Here is a 13,796-nt window from a genome sequence, read left to right as displayed (position 1 = left end):
ACAAAACCTCACCTTGGGGGTGCTGGGGTTGTGACTCTGCCCCAAAGGGAAGATGATGACCAAAGGAACAAGCAGTGATGATGGAGGTGAAGAGAAGCAATGAAGAGGATCGGTAAAGGCTGGGAGGTCAGGGCCAAAGATGTTTGTGACTGACAAGTGAGAAGCCACGGTGTCAGCAAATGAAACATGTTAGGAAGGATGAGAATGTGAAAAAGAGTGGAGAGAAGAAAAATCAGAGACTTTGCAAGTGAAACTTCTCTATAGCAAATATGGACTGGACTCAGTTTGCAGTGTTTGTTTGATTGACCTAAAAGAAACGATGCACTGGGGACGCCTGTGGGTTTTCTAAGAGCAATCGCAGCAAGTATGTGTTTTTCCCAAAGTGACTTATTGATTCTTTTTCCTTCTGCCTTAAGCATTTTACTGCCCAGCAGTAAACTGTCAAGCACTAGTCCTTCCCAGCCAGCCCCTGCTGAAGAATGAAACACAATATCTCGAACACCCAGAACGCCAAGCAGCTAATCATTGGCTTGCATTGTGGCCGGCAGGGCCGGCCCGCCTCTTTGGCTTGTGCTGACAAGCTGTTTGTGTTTGTGCAAGGCCACCCTTCAACGCAGCCGCCTGATGGCCAGAGTGGGACCAACTGTCTGAGTGCTGCAGGGAGCCGGCTCCTCTGGTCGGAGGCAGAGTGAGTTTCAGCCTCTCGTACTCCTGCCCGGACTCTATGGAACGGCAGTAAGTAGCCTTCTGCCTCATCGTGGCTTTTCTCCTAAGATTAAGGGCAGATGTTTTAGCAAGGCAGGTAGGCACTGCCATTCACAGAGGCAGCTGTTAGAGTATTTTCCTCTGTCTGATGTAAAAAAGCAGCTACTTTGTATGCAGTGTCATGACTACTAGGATTACGCTCTTTCAGTCTCAGATAAGACCTTCCTGGGAGGGCAGAAGTTAACGGGGACACGACCCATTTAAACTTGCATTTTTAAAACTAAATAAATAAATTGGTAAATAATTAATCAGTATCTAGTTCTTTTTAGCTGCGTTTCCCGTACTTGATCATTCAGTTGTGTTTCAAAGCGTAACATTTTTTGCAATGTCATGAATGGCATTGTGTGAAGTGGCTAGATATGGGGTACTGTTAAATGAATGCTTCCTGAAATGCTGATAGGTGCTGTCATATTCTAAGATATATACCTAGCCATAGGAAAAACAAAGTCACGTTCAGAGATTTCTGTCCTCTTTGCTGGCTGCTATTAGGAAAAATTCACAGTTCCACAGAGCAAAAGACTGCAGAGATGGATTGAGCTTTACTTTTTTGTTTGTTTGTTTTGTTTTTAATATAATTTTTTAATGTTCAGAATTTTAAATACAATAGTCCATTTGGGCAGTATTCTTAAACTTAATCCTGCAATGCAAATATTGATGGACTTTTCAGATTCTTTCATCCTTCCCACCTACCAAGAAAATCATAGTGACCCTATCAGCTGGACACCATGCAGAATCTCAGACTCACTCTGCCATTGAAGTTTTGTCCAGTCTGTCTAGATTTCATGTGGTAGCTGAGCTCATCGTCATTCACATTTTATAAATGAAGAAAATTGAGATATAACAGATTAAGTGACTTTGCTATGACCATAGAGCAAAGTATCTATCGCTCAGCAGCATATTGCTGAGGCTACTCATATGTTATATTTTTTTCTTCCTTTCATTTATTTTACAAGATTCTGTTGGATAATGCTAATGATAATTCCTAGGGATGCCTGTGTATATCTCCCGGGGTTCAGATTGGCCAAGCAGATTGGCTGCTTATCCAAAGTGCTCTGAGCTCAAAACTGAGTGGGAAGCCTCAAGCAGATGAGGCTGCAACAGTATTTTCAGTGTTTCCTTCTTCTGGAGTAGCTGGAAATGTCCCATATGGCACTACGACAGCACTTCAGTAGTGCCAGGATGGCAGGGATGGTCCGTTCTCCAGGGTGCTGCTTCAGATGCTGCCAGAACCAGAAGTGCTTGGATCTGCAGAAATTTCAGCTCAGGCTTGGAGTTCAGAGTACCTGGGGACGGGGGGGGGGGAGAAGCTGTTACTGTACATAAGCATATTCACTGTGCCTATTTTTAAAGTCACAGAACTAATCTTACGTTGAAGTTTCAATTGGATCCTGGTTAGCCTTGAGTCATGACAAAAAATTAAAATCTTAAGAGACCTGTTGCCATATAATTGTGCCCCTGTGTCTGCCCTGCTGCTTGCGTTTTGGGGTAGTGCACCGCTTCTGCAGACAGCCCTAATGCAGTTGTAGACCCTTGGCTTAATGCTCATATCCCCCATAATGCTTCGAAGGACTGCTTCATTTAGTGAATGTTGAGTTGCAGAGGGTTAATCAAGCAATATTATCTGTGCAAAACACTGGTTAAGAGATATTTAGAGAGGAACCTGCAAATAAAACCAGCCAAACTGTGGGCAGCTATTGTACTTTGTACATTCTAACTAGAGGGGTCTTGATGCTCACAGAAATTGAGGTTTATTGTTAAAACACTAGAAAGAACAGTTCAGTTCTGAGACTGAACCTCCTCCAAAGCAATACAGTGTGTGAATAAAAGGTAATTACAGAAATAGGCTGCTTCTGTGTCAGGCTATGAACACAGACCGGAGGTTTTCAGTTACTCTAAGTAGTAGATAGATACTAAGCCTTGAGAAATAAAGATGAAATTGTTTTTTTTGTCTATAGATTAAGAGACCTGGATCTCAGTACTTAAATAAAAATGAAAGCAGAATGGGATACATCAGGCATAAATGCACACCTAAGAGTTTTTGCTGTGCTCTCATCGTACACAGTTAGGAATAATCAATATGCTTACCACACTGTCTGTCTCCCGTCTAAAGAAAGAACTCCCTTGTGCATCACGAGCTCAGCACAACATGGCTTGCTCTGTAGAGGCAGACTGTGCCTGTTTGATTTACATCAGAGTAAACAGGCAGCAGATTAAAATTGATTTGTCTTCCTCCCAGAGAGATAATTTTCAAGATGTATTCACAGAGGTTGCTAAAACAGGGCACTGAATCAACATCCTTCATTAAAAAAAATAAAGAAACTGACTACTGCGAACCGCATACACTATAATTGTACTTTCTGATTCTGAGATGATAGGCAGTGTGTGGAAACAAAATGATTTACTAATACTCATTAACTCAGCTTTCAGATAACTAAGGAAGCAGATTAGCATATCATCTTCAATCTACAAGAGGGGGAAATGAAGTCTGCAAAAAGTTGGAAATAGAACTAAGATCTGCTTCCCAGGGCTGTGTCTTCAGGGCAATTCATTTTCTTCCTCTGTCTCTGTAGGTGCACTGCATGTTGACTGTGGGATCACTTGCCAACGTTTCCCTGTGGCTGGCATGTTCTGCTGGCACATGCAATACAGCTGCACTCATGTTATCGTTCAGTAATATGGCAGTTAATAGAGGGAATTAATTAGGGGTTGACCAAAACCCTGACCTGTTAATGAAAATTGTAATCTGCTAACAATATTTGGCAAAGACTGTCAAGTTGAATCTGATCTACTAGATTTCCTCTTCTTTGTCCTTGACAATGTCAGGTGAGCTCCCAAATGTGATCTTGAGGTCTCTTCCAACCTAGAAATTCTGTGATTCTGTGATCTCTCGGGAAAGAATGGCTACCTAGATTAATAAGCTTTGTGTTACTGGAGCTGTAATTTATGACACTGAGCATTCAAATTCTCAGTGAAAACAGGAGGCTTTGAGGGCACTGTTCCTCTCAGGGATTCAGCTTATTTGCAGGTGCTCTGTTGATGTGTCCTATCTGCCTGACATTTATCAGCTAAGGCTATGATAAGAGAAAGAGACATCAGCTGTTTGAGTCTGAACAGAAAACTGAGCTGTCAGGTAACAGAAAAAACATCTGAGTGCATGAAAGAAGCTGTGGGAGCCTGCTGTCAGGTGTGGGTAGATTTCCTTGTAAAACTCCTCACTCGGGTCTCTGCTGGAATAGAGACTGAGGTTTGCAAACAAACCATCCTCAGCCTCCCTGTGTAAGGTTGTCCCCTCTCTTAAATCTGAACCCTCTAATATTCTCCATGTTATTATCCTCAACCTTCACCCACACCTGGGAAAGCTTTTAAAATCTTTAACTGTATTTTTTCAGGTCCCTTTTCCTAAGTATTAGATCCTTTTCTAGGTAAGGGATATTGTTGCCAGTGAAGTGCAACATGCTGCTTCATTCTAAAAAATGAAAAGAAAAAACTAGAAGGGTTTTAGTACTCAGATCTTACTTGGATATCAAAAGCAGAGGGTCTGCACCTGCTGTCAGTTTTATTTTGGTGGCGTTACTCAGAGAAAGCACTGCACCTAGGAAAGAAAAGGATTGCAAGGCAGGGTATACATGCAAAATTCACCCCAAAACAGTGGCAGAAGTTTCTCAATTGAGAATTTGCTACAGAGACAGTCCCGTAGAGTGCTCTGCATGCAATATAGTTGGAAACAGGTCAAGGAAGAAAGAACAGGGACCTTCTTTGCCTGTGGTGGAGGGAACTGCAGTGGCTAAGTGGCCTTCAGACCTGTGCTGCCTTAAATCTGTGTTTACCAGAATCCACTGGTCTTTTTGACTTCTCTCCCTCCTGTTCCGTGTACCTGGCCTTTCAGCTGGCCTGAAATGCTGAAGGAAACAGGAATCAGCAACGCACGGTACTTGTACCGGCTGTGCTCTGTTCCCGTGCTGGGAAGATGCTCCCTTGGCCTCCACAAGCAAGCCCAAAGCTTTCTTCTTACAGGAATCACTGGCTTACAGAACTAGGCTATCTGCATAGCTGCATTGGTTTGATAGTGTAGGAAAACAGAGTCTGGCTAACCACCTTCTTTTAGGATATGTACAGAAACGGTATAAAATTAATTGCAGCCTCCAGGTGGCCCACCCAGATTCCTCTCTCTACCCTACGTCTCCTGGGCCCAGAAAGTAAGCTGTGTCCCAGTATGTGCTCAGGTAGTCGGGAAATGTTATAAATGCCACTGCTCTTTCATCCATAAAGGAGCTTTTCAATTTTTCAGTTTCCTTCCTTTTTGCCTGCGTAGCTAGGTTGAAGGTCTGAGAAAGCAGCAATTTAAGCATAAAAGGGCCTTTAATTGAGTGGGCAGCTTGCTGTGTTCTGTCCTGGTTGGTGTTGTCTAAAAAAAATATCGCCTGCCATCAGCCTTTTCCTCTTACCACTGCTGCTTCACAGCATGTGAAACCGAGAAGCGTAGTACCCATTAAGCTTCAAGGCTAGTACTGTAGTTTATCTCATGTAATCAATTCATACCGGGGCTCATGTTCTTCCTGACTTCTTTCTCATTACATGGTGTCTTCAGCGGGCATTTTACCTCATGCTCCCTGAGTATAATGCCCTAATCTACTGTAAGACAGATGTTAATGTTTGTTGCAGTAATATCCTGGCATACAATTCTGCATATATACATTCTCGCATATGTTGTGGGAGCCAGAGCTGCATCAAAACTTTTTTTAAAACTTTTTTTTTGGTTCTCAGTAGCTATGGAAAATGTAATGCTTCAATGCACAGATGGGAACATGTGAGCTAGAACTTATGTGGCTCTGACAGGGAAAAAAAAAAAAAGAGGATATAGGAGTGGGAAGAGATGATCATGTAGGTAGGAAGAGCAGGGGAAACATTCTTGTATGTGTGCTTAAGTACCTAAATTAGGGTATCCTCAGTAGAGATTCCTTGTATTTACATCTGCCCCAAAGCCCTGCATAGCCAGGAGCCCCTCAGGCTTTCACTCTGGCTTTTAGTGTCTCCTAGCCTAAGGCCCCTCACCCTTTGTCCCAGTCTCCAGCTCAAGCCAGTGCAGAGCATCTAGCTCCTCACTCCCTACAGCCCATGTCCCTGTACCTCAACCACATGGTTCACAACCTCTCCAGAAGAGCTGCCTTCTTCCCAGGAGTCCTCCTTAATCTCTTCATTCCATACCATTTAAGATGCTTATTCTGCTTTCCTCACAGCCCTTACAAGCTCCCCCAAAGCCCTCCACCCGCTGACATATTCTCCTCCTGCCCTCTTCTTGTAGTCTTTCCCACTACAGTCCCATGCTTGCAGTCACAAACAGGCTGTTTTTTCTCCCCCTGAGTTCCATGTTCCTCAGTGCAAAGGTCTCAACATACTTTCTTTTTCCTTTCTCCTTGTACTTGAGGGCAGAAAAGTAGGGTAAACCAGGCATATACTGGCCCTTTATGCTGTAAGAATGGATGGCTCCGGGCAAGGTCAGAGAAGAACTAAGTCAATAAATATTTAAGCTTGGTATGCTTTTTAGAAAATGTAGCCCTTCCTGTTTCTTTTGCCAAACAAACTGCACAGTATTCAATACACATCTTGTGAACCAACTTCAGCCCCACAAGGGCTTTTGAACTGCTTGCTGTGGTTATCCATGTGCTCTTTTCTTTGTGTTACTGGTCACATGGTAACACTTCTGATTCTTGGATGAACAACATTTTATTTATTTTTTTTAAAAGGAGGGTTTGGACACATTACTTTTGGTTCTGAACTTCTCATGAATGTAGCCATATGAAAATGTATTACATCAGTGTTTCCTGGACACTTGCTTCTGAAAGAAAATGTGCTTATGTGAATGAAAGCTCCTGAAAAACAGTAATGCTGAGACACCATGATTTAATGGGAGCCTGGACTGGTGGTTAATTTTTGAGGATAGCAAACTATGTATGATTCAGGGCAGTACAGAGTAGAACTGTGGGCCTGCCGCAAACTGAGGGTATGCCAGAATTTAAGGGTCAAGATTGCCTTGGAAGTGGGGCTTTGAGCTTCAGCAGGCAGAAGTGGTGTGGTGCTAACCTGCCTGTGTCATGGTATATTTTCATGAGCAACTTGAGAAAATGGCTCACAGTCTTCATTCTTCCCCTGCTCTCGTCCGTAATGCTCAATCTCTTCATCACCTGTGGCACTCGCCAGACCTGTGAGCTAATTCATCTCACTCTCCTTGCAGAAAATTGATGCATTTTGCTGTGTGTTAATTTTCTCTCAGGTAATGAACTGCATCCATTCAGTGGAGGTCCCAAAATTGCCACAGTCAGAGTAAGAAAACATAGCCACACAGTGCAAGGTAAGAAATAGGAGTGTGCAGCTGGGGCTTGGGGAAGGGAAACAGGAACCTTTGAAAACAGCCTAATGTATGTCTTTTGGAATCACATCCTTCCAATCTGTGACCTTTATGAACGCCACTGGCAGAAATACATTGCATGCTCTTTGTTGGCTTATTTGTAAGCTTGAAGAAGACAAAGCAGTATCCAGCCATTAGATTCTGCACTGTGGGCTTCAGAGTGTGAAAAAAGGGCTTACCATTGCAGCTCTCTTAGAAGGGACAAGGCTGAATGTCACCAGAGCTCTCAGAATCAGATTATGTGTTCCAGGAAAGCCCAGATCCCTGCAGTCATAGATGTTAAGTGAGAGTTGATGTGAAAAAGTGGCTTAGTGCTATGCATGTTCTTGCTTTTTCTTGGGGACAGCCAGGGGCTACTCCAGGCTGTAGTGAAAATATCAGCAGCCTTGGGGCTACTACAGCTATGGCATCAATATTATAATGTAATATTTTTTGTCTGAGCTGTGTATTTGCTTTCTGTGGAAGAGGAGTGTTACTGCATTATAAAGCAAAATACCAACAGCTTTGAAGCAGCCCAGTCCTGATCTAACAGTAGGAGCAGACTGCAGAGAATTATCACAGTATTATCTCTTCAGATCATCAGCAACTTGAAGGGGAACAGACTTTTGCCAAACTTAAGTCTCTGGACAACAATCTGAAATACTGAAATGAAACACACAGTAAGAGAGCAAATTCACAGTAAGGAATACAAGCTCAGCATCTGAACCCCAATCCGAGATACTCTGTGTGCTGGTTTTAAATGTTTTAAATCACAACTAATTCTTCTTTAAAAAAAAAAAAAAAAAATCCAAAAAAATGGGTCATGGTCAGTGCCAAAATCTACATTATTATATTTCATCAACGGTAGGAGAACTGAAGCTTTACCTTGAACTCCTCCTCCAAGGGTAGATTTGTCTGTTTATCTGACTTGGGGTTTTACAGTCTGTACAAAGCATGACAGCTTGTTTGCATCAGGAGATTCATATAGGACTTGAACTATGACCAACCTGGAATGTATTTAAAATCCTACACCAAGTAGTTTACTGTGTGAATGAAAGGTGAACACAGAGCTGTGGTGCATCCCTGGTTTGTTAATCTGCCATTCTGAGCTTCCATCATTCTGCAGTTTCATAGGTTCAAATTAAATGGTAAGGTGTGGTCTCCAACAAACCCAGACCTTTCACCTACCACTTTCTCAGTATTTAAACTACAAAGCAACAGGATAGAAAATAAATTGCTTCCATCTATACCTTTACGATATAGAAGTTCCAAAAAAACCCCACTAGGCTCAATGGGAGCAGAATCCAATCCAAGAGAGAAACAATTTCTGCCAACTACTGTGCATCAAAACCTGTCACTGACTGAGGAGGGGCAAATTTCTTTGCTTTAACAAAGATACAGTGCAGTTAAAAAATATATTTCAAGAATCTAAACATGAAGTTGCACATGATCAGTATTACCAAGATCTAAGCTGCATCCTTCTCCTAGTCCTTGTCCTGCTAACACTGCTGATATAGTTGATCTTGGTGAGAAGTCAGGGTTGCTTTCTATTTGCATGGAAAATAACAAGGTTATTTTGTAGCTGGTATTTGAAAACATCCCTAATGGAAGCTGCTATTTTTCTGAGAAAGAAAATTGTTCTTAGCGGATTGTTCTCCTGAACTGATCTGGTCTTTGTTGCAGTTGTTCTTGTTTAAAACCTTCTACTGTAAATTTTCTCTCATCAGCAAACTGACGAATATCTTTCAGTTTCTCAAGGAAAACTAACACCCCTGTGCTAGATAGGAATGTGATGCTTGTCTGCCTAGAAGTTTGTGGAGATGGTGTGTGATAAACTGGGTATCAAATGATGTCTTACTATTATCCAGGGGAAAGCAGTGCATGCTACAGTGAGGGGACACACAGCCAGCCTGCCTCGGAGCGGGAGGTGTCTGTGGCAGTAGGATGCTTCTACTCACACAGGTGGTACTAAGGAGGAAATGAAGAACAGGAAAGGAAGGGGAAACAGTTGAAGAATAAGAATGATCCCCAAAGCCTGGAAAATGAAAGATCGTTTAAAATCAGTCCTCTGTTTCTGAATCTTGAATTTTATTTTATTTTTTTACGTAGCAGTTATTTGTGAAAAAAACTCTTGATGTAAGTGGACTGCAGTATTTTTCTGAGAGAACAAGTAAATTGAAGGGTACCTGAGAGATTAGTGTAAGTAATGCCTTTGCTCCTCAAGGCAAAAAAACATTGTCTGCACCATCATCACAAACTGAAAGTGGTAATTTCCACCTACTCTTCACTTTAACACCATGTCTCACTAGAAAATGAATTCTTATTCCAAAGATAATGCTCATTCAACTTGTCCTGTGCTATATCAGTATGGATGGGAAGAGAGCCTGCACATCCAGAAAGCCACACAAGGGCTATTCTGCTGTACCCTTGTGAAACAATTTCTGTCCCCAAATCTGAACTCTGAACCAGGATTAAGTCCTTTGATTTCATGGAAAATATCAGTCCTGATAAAAGTAAGATGTAGTCAATTGACCCCAAACGTTTACTAAGAAAAATAATAACTCAACTGTTAACCAACCCTGTTTACTGCTTTATCAGAAAGATACCTTTGCTTAAGCTGATGCCTGTGCATTTCAAGTGTTTTGCTGTTAACCTTCTTAGGGGAGCAGAACAAAAGGAAAAATGCTAGCCTGCAGGCCAAAGATGTACAACTGTGGTAGCAGTCAACTGGTAGGACACAGGAAATCTGTTCTCATGTACCTCTTGTTTGTGTGGGGTGCTCTGGTGTCTAATAATATGCCTGAGCTCATGTGTAGCCCTTTACATTGGATCACTAGATTGTATTTCACTCTTCTGGAGGGCTGCCTGTTTTCACAAAAGCTGTAGGAATGTAATACAAAAATAGAGAGCTTTAGCCCTCTACCAGATTTGATCAAAATTATGCAGTGGCTTCTACAACTATTGGAAGGAACTGTGACAGCACAGGCAAAAGTACGTGTACAGAAAATTAGTTCATAATTTTCTCCTTTGTATCTATTAATTAGAATCTTTTTTTTTTTTTTTTAAATAACAATCCAGTCATATCAATCCTGAATCCAAGTAGAGGATCATAATCATGCAAAGATGAGAAGTGGAGCAAGTGACAAGGCTCAGGATTTTCAGGCAGACTGTTTACAATGGTGTTTTTATTTTGTTAATGACTCACTGCACTGATTCATGCTTTGGTGAAAGCTGCCTCATTTACAGATTCTCAGTGTCCAAACAGAGTAAGCTTATTCCCAGCAGAAAAGCTTGCAAAAGTTTGCTGGCAAAACTGAAGAGTAAATCAAACTTGATATTTTGAAGTAAATAACAGCAACAACTTTTTGCCTCGAGCAACAGCAGAACTTCTTTATCATCTGTAAAGAAGAGAAAATTCGTTTTTGCAATTTTTTGTTGGAAAAGACACATAATTTTGTTCTGACTCAAAACCTTGAGCTACCCAGAAATGTAGGTGAGCACTCAGGCCTCTTGCATCTGAATGTAATCAGGGCAGTAGATCTTTAAATAGCTGAAACTAGGGTGTGAAAGTGACTTGGGAGCTTCAAGTCAGGGACTTTCACTGGGTGCTTTTAGAAGTTTTATTTGTGATACTTTTGGTGTAGTGCTCATTGTAATTATGGACAGGATCACCCCAGAGGCTCTCTATCAAGCAGCCATCCACTGATTGTGAGTTGCCTTACTAGAGGAAGAAACAGCAAATGAAAAGAAAAAAAAAAAAAAAAAAGAGAGAGAGAGACCCCAGTGGGTTTGTTTCCCACCTGGAAGCATTTAAAGGATGTAAGTGGATCAGCATTCACTTCCCTGTTTATAAAAACCAGGTTGTTCTAACTGAGTTGCTAAACTGTTGAACTAAGCAATGCACTTTTTTTTTTTTTTTTTTTTTAATTCCCGTTCCGGAGAGGCTGTTTGTGCTGGGAGGGAGGGCTGCAAGCTTGCTTTGTTCCCCTGGGGGTGGGGGGGAAGTGTCTGCCACCTCCCTGAGCCGTGGGGTGCTCTCAGGGACTGGGGGCTGCTGGGGGGCAGCGAGGCGGCCAGCTGCACGCACGCAAGAGTGCATGCAGTCAGTCTGGCATGGGGCTGCCTGTTTATTTTCACAGCCTTTGTACCTCAGGTTACTTGTAAGGCTGGTGCTCGGGGAGTTCAGCTAAAGCTGGGCTGTGTATATTCCCCGCTTTGCTCGTAATTTGCAGTTTATGAAAACCAGATGGATGACTCCATGCTCTGCGAATTAGCGCAGGGATGGGAGCTCCTGACATGAGAGCAGCTTTTACAGAAAACACTGAGTTAAGAAGATTCAGGCTCAAGCTAGATCGCTTCTTCCCTCCCCCCCTTTTGTCTGTTTTTACTGCATCATTGGTATGTGTCCAAGGAGAGTCGGCCATATCATTCGGAAATACGAGGGGATAAACTTTTGACTGTTGGATCTCGTCAGGCTGAGAGGCTCTAGAGTAAATGAACTGGGAGAGAGAGAATTAAAGAGGGATTTCTGTAGGTGAACTTCTGTGGTTGTCTGCTCTGCCAACAGCAGTGTAAAATAACGAAGAAACCGCAGCAGTCCTTTCCCACTGTCTCTCTAAACAATGTAAGTTATCCTTTCGCACTCGTCTCTAACTATCCTTGTGCTTTTTCTTGCTCTCGAGTGTTTTGGGAGAGTAGCGGCTGAGCAGCAGGCGAGCTCCAGCCAGGAGCTGAGCTGTGTGTGTGAGCGAGGGCTTTGTCTTCGTTTCTCTTCCTAAAGTCAGGGTGGCAGTGGCGGAGTTGGAGCAGTTTGACAGCACCTTTCTCTGACAGTCGTGCTGGCTCAGCTTTAGGTGGCTGTCGAAACCTTTAAACCTTTTCAGTGCTTGTGCAGAAATCCGTTTGTGGCTGGCACGAGACAATAGGAAATGTTTTGATTGAACCGTGTGTGTGTCGAGCTTGCTGTAAGAGCAAGCATTTCAAAGGGGATTGATGGTGTGATGCTGTGTAAACAGGACAGGATGTGACGGGGAAACAAATGCCTTCTGCTCTTTAATATTTAAAAGCAATAATTGAAACAAAGCCAAGCAGTTTGCCAAGGAAAGGCACAGTGATGTTTATTCAAAGCAAAATAAATCCCTGTAAATCTGAGAGGTTGATGTCAAGGTATTATTAGGAGGGAGACTTTTGCTTCTCACAGGTGTCAGGTTTTTTGAAGTTGGCATTAATGTTCTGACAACCATATTCTATTGTTCTGCTTTTGAGAAAATTAACTTGAGCCAATACCTGATGCACAGCTCCCCTGCTAAGCATGAATCCCCCTTCCCTCCCCCCTAGCGCTTTTATTTTTTACTTTATTTTACTGTTTTCAAAAAGCATTGTAGGCAGACTGTCAGGCAGATTGATAGGGGTAAGAAAGAACAAGGAAATATAATGTATCAGGTAATATACCAAGAATAAGACGATAATCACCCTGAAGTCAAATATTCGTCAAGCTGGAACAATGACATAAATGTCCATTTGTATGTATATAAGAAAAATGTGGTGACAGTGCGGTGACTAAATAAGTATTTATTAGGTAAGGACATGGTATAAGAAAAGCCACTGTCTGTTCCAGCCTCAGATTATTTCTCTTTGAGGGCAATGGATTTATTACCTGGATAACAGCTATTGTGATGTACTATATAGTGATATAGTGACCAACTATTGTGATATAACCATCAGAAGTTTTCTTTCTTAAAGTTCCACATATCCATTTGTGCAAGAACTGAACAGAAATTGACCAGTGATGCTAATGAGAGCTTCTAGGCAATGTAAAATACTTGGAATAAGTGTAGGAATATAAACTGTAGGGCTTGAAAAGTGTACTAAAAGGCTTGGTTTGTTAAAATCTATATAAACTTGTTTATTTTAAAGCTAGCCCCATGACTTTCTGGAAGATGGACTCATGAAATCTAAAGCCTGGAGCGGTTATAGAGAGAAGGTACCAGGAAGCTACTGTACCTGGTCTTGAGACAGCAACGTCTTGCTAGAAAACAAAGAAAGCAGAAAGCTGAGGTTAGTCCCTATTTCCAGAGAGTTTTTTTTTTTTTTTTTTTTTTTTTTTTGGGGGGGGGGGTGGGGAGAGAGGGTTGTTCTATTGGCTGTTGACAAATGAAACAAAGCTTCTGTGCTTTATTTACCCTTGTCCAAGATTGTTTATGGCAAGCCACAGGTTTCCTTAAACTTCTCAGCAAAGCATTTGACAAACTTGTGAAGAAACTCACATCTCTGATCTGGTCCTGTAGTGCCCGCAGTTTGGCTGTAAAGAACTGCTTGGTGTTTTCTTCAGCGAGGGCTTCGTCATTTTTTATGAGAAATGCCTTTGGTACACCAAGGTTTTCCTGAGAGGGAAGGTTAAACAGAATCTCTTTGTTACTCCAAGGAGCATCACTAATGCATGCTGCTTGAGGGCCAAAAGGAAACATGCAGTGGATTTTATGACAGAACAAATTCTAGATGGAAACATCTATTTCAGCCAACTGGGGAAAATTTTCTGTTTTGTGTATTGAATTTTAAAAGGGAGACAGCAAATGTATTATGCCAGATACAGAATAAAAACTAGAAGACTATGTTTAATGCCTTTATTTAGGGTGGGGGAGAGGGG

General features: G+C 42.0%; 1 protein-coding gene across 8 annotated transcripts in view; it reads left to right on the top strand.

Moving 5' to 3' along the window:
• Positions 1–13,796, top strand: part of TRIM2 (tripartite motif containing 2) — an 85,361-nt gene that overhangs the window by 16,292 nt on the left and 55,273 nt on the right. For 2 of the 8 annotated variants that reach the window (XM_032187084.1, XM_032187082.1), the window contains one exon: positions 13,067–13,207. The exons of 2 other annotated variants lie outside the window; for them this stretch is intronic. The gene's annotated coding sequence lies outside the window, so the exon portion shown is untranslated. Of the gene's footprint in view, positions 1–618; positions 736–7,036; positions 7,115–11,560; positions 11,775–13,066; positions 13,208–13,796 lie in introns of those variants that run through there. 4 more of the 8 variants (XM_032187085.1, XM_032187087.1, XM_032187086.1 and 1 more) reach the window with 4 other exon arrangements.

The sequence above is a fragment of the Aythya fuligula genome, chromosome 4 (genome assembly GCF_009819795.1).
Source record: "Aythya fuligula isolate bAytFul2 chromosome 4, bAytFul2.pri, whole genome shotgun sequence".
Taxonomy (NCBI): domain Eukaryota; kingdom Metazoa; phylum Chordata; class Aves; order Anseriformes; family Anatidae; genus Aythya; species Aythya fuligula.
This window is presented reverse-complemented; position numbering and strand designations above follow the sequence as displayed.